An 8906-nucleotide genomic window follows, 5' to 3' on the forward strand; every position below is an offset into this window, starting at 1 on the left:
AACACCTCACACGCAGCCTGGGTGGAGGAGGGTCTGTATGTCTTGGTGGAGGGAGCAGGTCTGGGAGAAACCTGCCTAGCCAGGGCTTTCCCTTCATCTGGGACACTGAGCTCTTCTCCACCAGAAGTAGTGGTCTTGTCAGTGTTTCCTCAGTGAGAAGGGCAAAGCACAGTGGCATCTCAACAGGGAGAATTTTATTCACCTGCCAGAGAGGAGAGAGAATGACAGGGGCCTGAACAGGTGACTCTACGTAAGCAAGACAGGTCTTATAGGCATGGCTCTGCTCTACAGACCTACATTGGGTGTTTGGCCTGGTGAGTGTGAAAGGTCTCACCTTCCCTGGTAGGATGTTTTGCATGCAGTGCTGATATAGGAGGTTCTACCGGAGCAGCCAAAGCAACAAATCCAGCAGCACCCCATTTGAGATGTGTGTCCCCTTTGCCCAGCACACCCAGCTCCACCAGTGAAAGCAACCTTGACAGTAGTTCAGTTTGTGAGACGAGTCCAGTCCTGTGGCACTGGAACAGGTTCAAGACCTCAGTTCACTTGAATTCCTTGTTCTGTACTTGGGTCTTCCCCAATATTCAGGCAGCAGACCTCCGGGTGCAAGGTGAAGCTTGTGACCACTGTGTGTCATCTGGAAGGGAGGGTAGTTTTGGCAATGGGAGGACTATGCCAGCCAGGCCCATGAGGCAGCACCGAGGGAGAGCTCAGGCTCCACACAGAAGAGGACTTCTGATTTAGTGTGTCCTGATATAATGGGCATTCTCAGATCAGAAGGTGGCACCCACAAAATACGGGTCACTGTTTAATTAGGTGTGCTTCCCAAGTGCCAGATTTGATGTGGCTGTTTTAATTTGCAGTTCTATGTGGAAAACTTTGGGTTTATTTACTTAAAAATATAATTAGCTGCCCACCACCAACAGGATTTTGATGGAAAACTTTTAAACAAAGGTTGTGGAAGAAGTGTTTGCTTAGGTTCAGAATGCTAGTTTAGTAGAATGGCAGTGTAATATATTAAAGAAGTTTTGCACAGGAATGCTAGATGCATTAAAGATTACCTTGGTACTCTAAGTTGTTAAACTAGGTGTCTGTGGAAAGAGAAGCAAATTCTATGTTCAGTACCTTGGACTTTGTTGTACAATGTACCCAGCAACTTTAATATTTACCTTGTACATTATTTTCTCTGATTTGGAAATGCAAATATATACTCATAGCTATAAAATCATGTTAATTTTATCAGGAGATACAGTTCACCAAATCTTGCAGTTAGACCATTGCCATGACTTACAATGAAAGAGGAGATTTTGGCTCTGCCATGAAATAGGACTCCAGTGAGATTCGTCAAATATATAACAGATTAGGCTTTGAACTGAAGAGATTTAGTGACTCAGAGTGATGTGGTACATGACATGTTTTTCATGGTGCCAGTATAAGAGAATGACTAAGAAACCCAAACCCCAGTATGAGTATACAAATGAAAGGAAAACTCTTTGCTCATATCCTGACCAAATGGGAACAAGTATTTGGATCCCCATTTTGCCAGCCCTTTTACCTAATGTTAAGAAATCTGCACCAAAATAAATGGTATTCTACAGTTCTGTTCTAGCCTGTCATCCACAACATCCATAGATTAAAGAACAGCAGGAACACTGACAGCAGCAAAATACTTCCAGTCTGAGATAGAAATAATTTTTAAACAAAAGGAGGAGAAATATTTCTCCTTTGGCCTCAGAACACAAATGGGACATATCAAGTACATGAAGTTAGTCTTTAAAATGGAGATCTGCAAATAATTTCGGCTGTATGGCTTTTGCTGCATATGTTCTAACACAGAGTGCTTGCTGCAGCAATAATTACTTGCAAAAATAACCTCTCTCTGTTCACATTCATCAGTCATCGTTAAAGGGCTCCTGTAACATTAAATGCAAGTCTGCTGTTAAAGTGATGGTTGTAATGAGAAAAGGAAAAGATACTGGGTTAACATCTGAATAAACAGGAGGAGATGATCCATGACTGATTGATTGATCAAGATTATTTTCACCCATCATTGTTTTAATGTGCAAGTCCAAAGTTTTCTTCGTAAAGAGAGAGCAGCTTTAGGAGGTGACTGAACTTGTAGTGAAATGTCATTTTAATATTTGGCTAAGCAGAAATGTTATTTTAAGTTTGGAGGGGGATAGCTTAAACAGCAAACTATTTTGCTGCTACTCTTCCACTCAGGCACACTTTCAAAGTGTAATCAAAACCATATCCATCATATAGCTTTTCCCATACATCTTTTCCCTCTTCTTGCCAAAAATATTTCTATGTAAATCAAATGTTTTTCTTTCTAATCAGAAAGAGTGCTATTACCTCTAGAGGGCACCCAGCCAGAAACTGTTCAGTTTTAATCTCAGCTCCTATGTGGCTTTTTAGCTTGGGGAGAAATAGCTGCCTACCTAACTTCTCATCTCAGAATGAGTCCTCGTTCTTGTCTGGAACGTGGAAGGGAATGGGGAGCCAGCAGAGCCCATCAGATCCAATATTTGGTCAGCCACCAAGGAGGGAAGAAGAGTTGTAGGCCCACTACTGTGTCAAATCCTCTGCGCATAAATGCTGACAGACAGTACCTAATTCAGATCTGGGTGCCACCTCAGTATTACCGTTTTCTGGACTTGGTTATACATTTTGTAATATGGGAGGATTTCTACCTGCATGTGTCCGCTGGATCTACTTGCCATCTAGGTCCTCAGCCACCTTTAGTACTTTCTTCACTGACAGTAGCATTTGTCCTCTCCCAAGCCCTGCTACTTTACTCAGTAGCTATCTACAGCCATCTGCTGTAGGACCTTACTGGCAGTAAAGGTCTCTCTGCCTCTGACAGTCCATGCAGGATAGAAAAACAGTCCTAACCAGCCCAAAGTCCTGGTCTTAGCCATGTAATGATGTTGTAGCGCAGTCTTTGACAACAAAACCTATGCACAGAAAACTACTTTGTGTAGCAAATATTTACCCTGCATATTACTTTTAGATCACAATTTTACCTTTAGGTGCTCTGTATGACACATTTGTGTCTGTACAGTTTATATCTGAATTGAAATCTGTAGGGTCACTTCCAGGGTAAGAATGAACCTGCATGAGTAAGGATGACAAATGGCTTTGAAAAATTCAAGAGGCAAAGCAAGATTAGAAACAGGGCAGTGCCATCCCTGCCGGATGAGTCTGTCACCTTCTCCCACCAGTTGCAGGAGTCTGCGGCTGGTTCCCAACCCACCTGCCCTGGCCACAGCCCATGTGCTGTATTTACCTGGTCCCTCCTCAGGACCTGTGCCCTGTGCAGCACTATTGATTGTGGCTGTTGCCTCTTGCAGTGCCAAACCACGAGCTCCGCAGGCTGTTCTTCCACCCATCCCTCTCTCTCCTCATCTGCTGGTAACCTTCGGTTGGTAACACCCTGCCTTCCCCGCAAACTTTTGCCTTTAGCTTTCCCAGCCTCCATCCTCTGTCCTGGGGGCAGCACACAAAGGACAGTGCTCCTGAGAGGGAAAAGAGAAGGAGGCTTGATCTATACACCTATTTTCTAGGTAGAAAAAGCAGGGGGGGCACAGAAGACAATAAAATTTTAACTTGATGGTGTTACTTTGGTTTTTGTGCATGTTAGGTTTGTACACATCTGAATGGATTGTGCCAGCTGTATGGATAGCAAAACTTCTGGTTTCCAGGAAGTTTCCTACTTTCGGTTTAAAATGGCTGTCAGAGTTCTGGAGTTACATTGTTAAAACTGACCACAGAGGAGTGGAATAAATGAAAACTCTTCATTTCCACATGAAATATTAAGTAAACTTCTCAATGAAGCAAATCAGCAGAACTGACATGTGGTTTGATCTGAATTTTCCTTTGTGGTTTCTTTTGTCTCAGTCTGATTATGGTCTATACAGTCAGTTCTGTTCTTGCCCTCGCTGGGAATTATTCTCTTGCATGTCTCCCAAAACTGCTCCTGGGCTCACCTACCTGATGTTCCTTCATTATGTATGTTTTTTTCATTGTCTCACCACTCAGAAAATGACCAGCCAGTGCCTTTCTGAACATACTGTTCCTATTTCAGCCAGATTTCACCATATTGTTCCATCCCTTGCTGACCTTTCTCCTCTAGCCATTATGAGCATGAACAGTTATATTTGGCCTATTGGTATCTCCTTTCAAGACCAGGAACTTTCTCCACACCTCAAGGTATTGAAGCTCAAAGTAATTTGGGATTCTCAAGTAGAAAAGATGAAGATAATAGCTTTCCTCATCTGTCAGATATACTGATGCCACACTATTCTACAGTGCTCTCAGCAGCACACTAATTTCTGTCATTCACTCTTATCAGAAGACACTAATAATCCCAATCCCAATTCCCTTTTCAGTATCAGTAACTTTCATCTCTCTACTCAGCTTTGTCTTCCCTATTTGGCCTTTTTCCTGAGCCACATGCAAAGAGTTTTGATCTTTGTATTAATCTCAATTCTCTCCTTCCTTTAAAACCCTCCACCAACTTCTACTACTACTAGTTTGCTGCCTCCTGACTTGTACCAGTAGTGTCTTATGCCTTCCCACCACTTAAGAAACCCCCCTGTAACATTTGGTCTGAGCTTTCCGTTGTCACTATTACTGCCCATTGCACAGATTTCCTGAGCTTACTCTGTAGTGGGAGCCCCTCTGCACTCTCCTCCGATCAATCGCTCCTTTCATGTTGACAGTCCGACTGCTTCCTGTTGAATCTCAAAAGCTGCCTTTTCAGCGAGCAAATCATGAAAGCACCTTTGTTTCATCTTTCTAGGTTTCTCACCAGATACAGTTGAAACTGATTTTAACCTTTATTAATTTTTTTTTGCAGTAGGTAATTAATAACAGTATTACTTATGCTTTCCTTTCTCTTAATAGTTTTCATGTGTTCTTGAACTTGGTACCATTTTGTGTACTAATTATTGCTTATATACTAGTTATGCAGGCATCTTCACCGTTAGGATACCTTCTTCCCTTAGTCCATAGTGATTCCCTTTTTGTACCATGACATCTCTTCCATGGCAGCCCAGAAAGGTCGTCTCAGACTGTGAGGTTTGATCCTAATTCTTTCTCCTCTGCAATCATGTGAGCTTGCACAATTGAAGTATTTCAATTGGGTATATTCTGACTGTCAGGACTGGATCAGGAGCTGTGAACAGGTTATCTTGTGCAATTCTGTGGATTCACAGAGCTTAGATAGAAACTGGGACTAGAAAGGCGTGGAATGTGCCACAGGCTGATATCGCTGAAATTGGTGTAGAAAGCTGAGAAGAGGCAGGCTTATACAGAAATCTGCCAGGAGGAGGGCAACATGCTGAGTTGCATAACACCAAAGCTAAGAGCAGAATGTCTTGGGAGGCAGCAGATATGCAAAGGGCTGCCTGGGTCAGACAGCTGAAAATGGATCTATCATCTGGAGTGTGGAATAGGCTCAATGTACTGATTCCAGACAATTTAAAAGAAGGAGAGTTGCAAACAAGTAGGCTTGTTTCATAACTTAGACATGCGTCAGAGAACAAACCACTGGATCAATGCCTTGCCACCGATGGAACCACAGATGTGGAGCCAGAACCAGTTTGCTTTCATGACTTGCCATACCCATGATACTTCTGCCAGGATCTGGGGTAGGGACAGATGAATTGTACGCTGTAAAAACATTGACAGAGCTACACAATTTACTGCAATGTTACAAACCCTAAGCACCACATCTGGAAAAAATGGAACAGGGTGAATGCATAACTTCACCCATGCAGGGACTTGTATACCCCCTTCCCCTCCCCTGCTGTGTGTGACCATTATCCTGTCATTCTCCGTTATGGTAATCTACTACCATGGAAGTGTATTGAAGTTGTCCCTCTCTCAAAGTAATCCTGCACCGGAGAGGTACTCTGGTGGGGACCTGAGGGCAGGGAACATCCATGCATGGAAAAGCAGCATTATTTAAAGGCATGGAGTCCTGTGTGTTGGCATGCTTGGGCTGTGGCATAACAACTCTGCTGAGAGGGAGCTAAAAATTAGCAAAACTGGTTTCTGAGGATGGGGTCGGGCAGGAACCTGAGCAGAAGAAGGAATAATATGTAGCCCAGACTTGGTATGTTCCTATGTACCACCCCATCTCCCCCCTACCTTTTACGGTTATTTAGGCTAATCCTCTAAACTGGGCTTAAAACTTGAAATATTGCTTCAGGTTCTTTGGCACTGAAGACTGTTCCAGGAGTCTGATGAGCTCCTCCATGATTTTCCACACATCATAGGCCTAGGCTGTACCTGCTGTATAGGGCTTTGTCCGTCTTTCTGTTGAATATTTAAGGAATGTTTGAAGAGGGGGCAGGTCAAGAGAGAGAGAATGCATAAGAGCTGTACATTGCAGGTTTTTTACCAGGAATGGCAGGTCCAGATTTGCCCTGTGACCTTTCCCCAGGTGGGGCAATTTTTGATGTGCAGTTGCTTCCTGAGTTATGCAGTGAAGGAGTTCATCCCTTACCTGCACACACCTCAGCCTCATTAGCGATTAGTTATAGCTGTGATGGGGTTTACGCATACGCTCCACTGGATGTGTAGTGGAGGAGATTGTAGATGAAGGGCAGAAAAGAGCATCTTTCAGTCAAGCCCCCATAGCTTGTGTGTTCTCAAAACCTACAGAAACTCACCAACTACAAGCCTAGACCCAAGTGGAAGTGGAGAGTGTAGACAGCCTCTTTCACTTAGCTATGTCCTTGCAGAACACAGTATCCAAACCTAATTGACAGAACATCAGGAAACCAGCACCTTAACTGTGTTTCCATTAAATGCAGATAGAACAGTTGTGCTATTTAAAAAAGAAAAAAGAAAAAGAAAAAAAAAAAAAGAAAAAAAAGTTCTTTGTGCCTGGGATAATTTTATATTAAAAGATCAATTTTTGCATTCCCATCCACCATCCAGGTAGCCTCATTTAACTGGCGCTTATTTGCAATGACCTCTGAGATCATGCTGCCATCTTGGCTTTTTATCCTTAGGAAGAGGACCTCTTAAGAGTTCCTTTTCATTTATGTAATTTTCTGTCCACAGAGTCATAACATCTATTTGTACACCAGACGTTCGCAAATGAGAATAAGGTATTCCTTGAAGTAGGACATATTTAAAATGCAATAATCCTTAATGACTCAGACCCTATGTCAGGAATTGCCATAATGACTAATGCAGCATATGAAGTCTCATCACCTAGTTTGCATCTGCAGTTCACCAGTACTATATCCAACAAAAAGATAAAATTTTGTATGCAAAAATGAGACTGATGTCAACCATTGTACTAGGAAGGGAAACCTCTTAATTGGACAAAACCAATCAGGGTAGGTACAAAGTAGGAAAGGAGGTGGGAAAAAGAAAATAATTCTGAACCTCCTTTTACAGTGCAGTAAGAAAGGCACTTCCTAGGAGAGAAGGCAGGCCTGGCTTCTTCTGAGGAATTCTTTGCTTTGAACAAAATGCCCAAACTGTGTGGACCTCACACTGAAGAAACCCAATGTCAAGTTCTTCAGAAATTTCGGAGTTACAGAACCTGACACATATGCTGTCTCTTTCTGTCCTCTCTTGTCCTCCCATGAATCTGACTCTTCTTTAAAAGTCCAGTTCAACACGAAGAGTAGAAAAAGGTCTCATTCTAGAACAGCTTCTGGTATAAGAGCCTTGAGCCTTCTCAGGCTCAGAAGGAACTTGCACCCAGGTCCCTACTTGCCAAATGTAACCTCCAGATACTGAGCTGGAATGCAAAAGGCATGAATCTCATCAGTTGTGAATTTGCATGAGATGCCACTGTGCTTGTGCTTAACTCAATGCTGCCCACCCTTGCTAAACACATTCAGCATATGATTGCTGGACTCAGGCTGTGAAGGAGTGCGACACAAATTAGGCCCAAAGATATCATCACATTGTAGACTGAAGGTGGCTTTAGGTTGGAAATAACAATGAAGCAGTCCAGCTCAGCCCAGAACATTAGATATGTTATGAGTCTTCTAGAAAAAAAAAATTAAAAGGCTACTCCAGACAAACAGGCATGTAAGCAATTAGGACAGAAAAAGTACAGTTCACTCTGTTAAGAGTTCAAAGCCTAAGTTCAGTATGGATTGAAACCTGGAAGTTTTAAGTTCCTTTGCAGAATCTGTGTGTCCATGCTTATGGGACACTGGTAGATAATGAAGTAATTTGTTACCTTAGTTATCTTGTGTTCTCAAAAACAGAAGTTCCTTTCAAGCACTTCTGGATGGAAACAGATCTTCACTTGTTAAAAAGTGAGTTGCAGGCACAGAGCCAAAATTTCCCTGTCAAACTTGTAGGAGTATTGGATTTACTTGTATGGATGTAGACTAGGATTTGGCCAACACAGTTTGTCCCAGTCCCAGGTGTTTTAAATGGCAATAACATGCTGTACACTGGCTAGCCATTAGTGCAAGGATTGAGGGTGTCTTGGCAGTAAGGTCAATAAAATGTAGTTGGCCTCAGTTCCTAGGCTTATAAAACCAGTCTTGCTGAGGCCTTGGCACTAATTTCACCTATGTGATTCATGCTTACATAGCCACCTGCAGCTATAATTACCTGGGTTAAGTGTGAGGCTCTCTGGGAACCTCTCTGAGTGCTCTTAGTAGCTCACTAATTTGTGCTACTCTAGGAATTGATTCAGACCTCATTTCCTCTTTCTCTGCATGGAAGAACTTAGCCTGCTGACACATTTAACCCAGTCACCTCCAGCTATGTGCACGCATCAGTTCTGTCCATTCAAGCATGGTGCCAAAGCAAGACTCCAACATAGAGTGGACTTCTTTTGGAAGACATAATAAAAGCTGCATGACATGAGCTAAGCTTGTTTAAGCCACAGTTTTGGACATCTGAATACAAGATGA

Source organism: Accipiter gentilis, chromosome 2, assembly GCF_929443795.1.
Source record: "Accipiter gentilis chromosome 2, bAccGen1.1, whole genome shotgun sequence".
Classification (NCBI taxonomy): Eukaryota; Metazoa; Chordata; class Aves; order Accipitriformes; family Accipitridae; genus Astur; species Astur gentilis.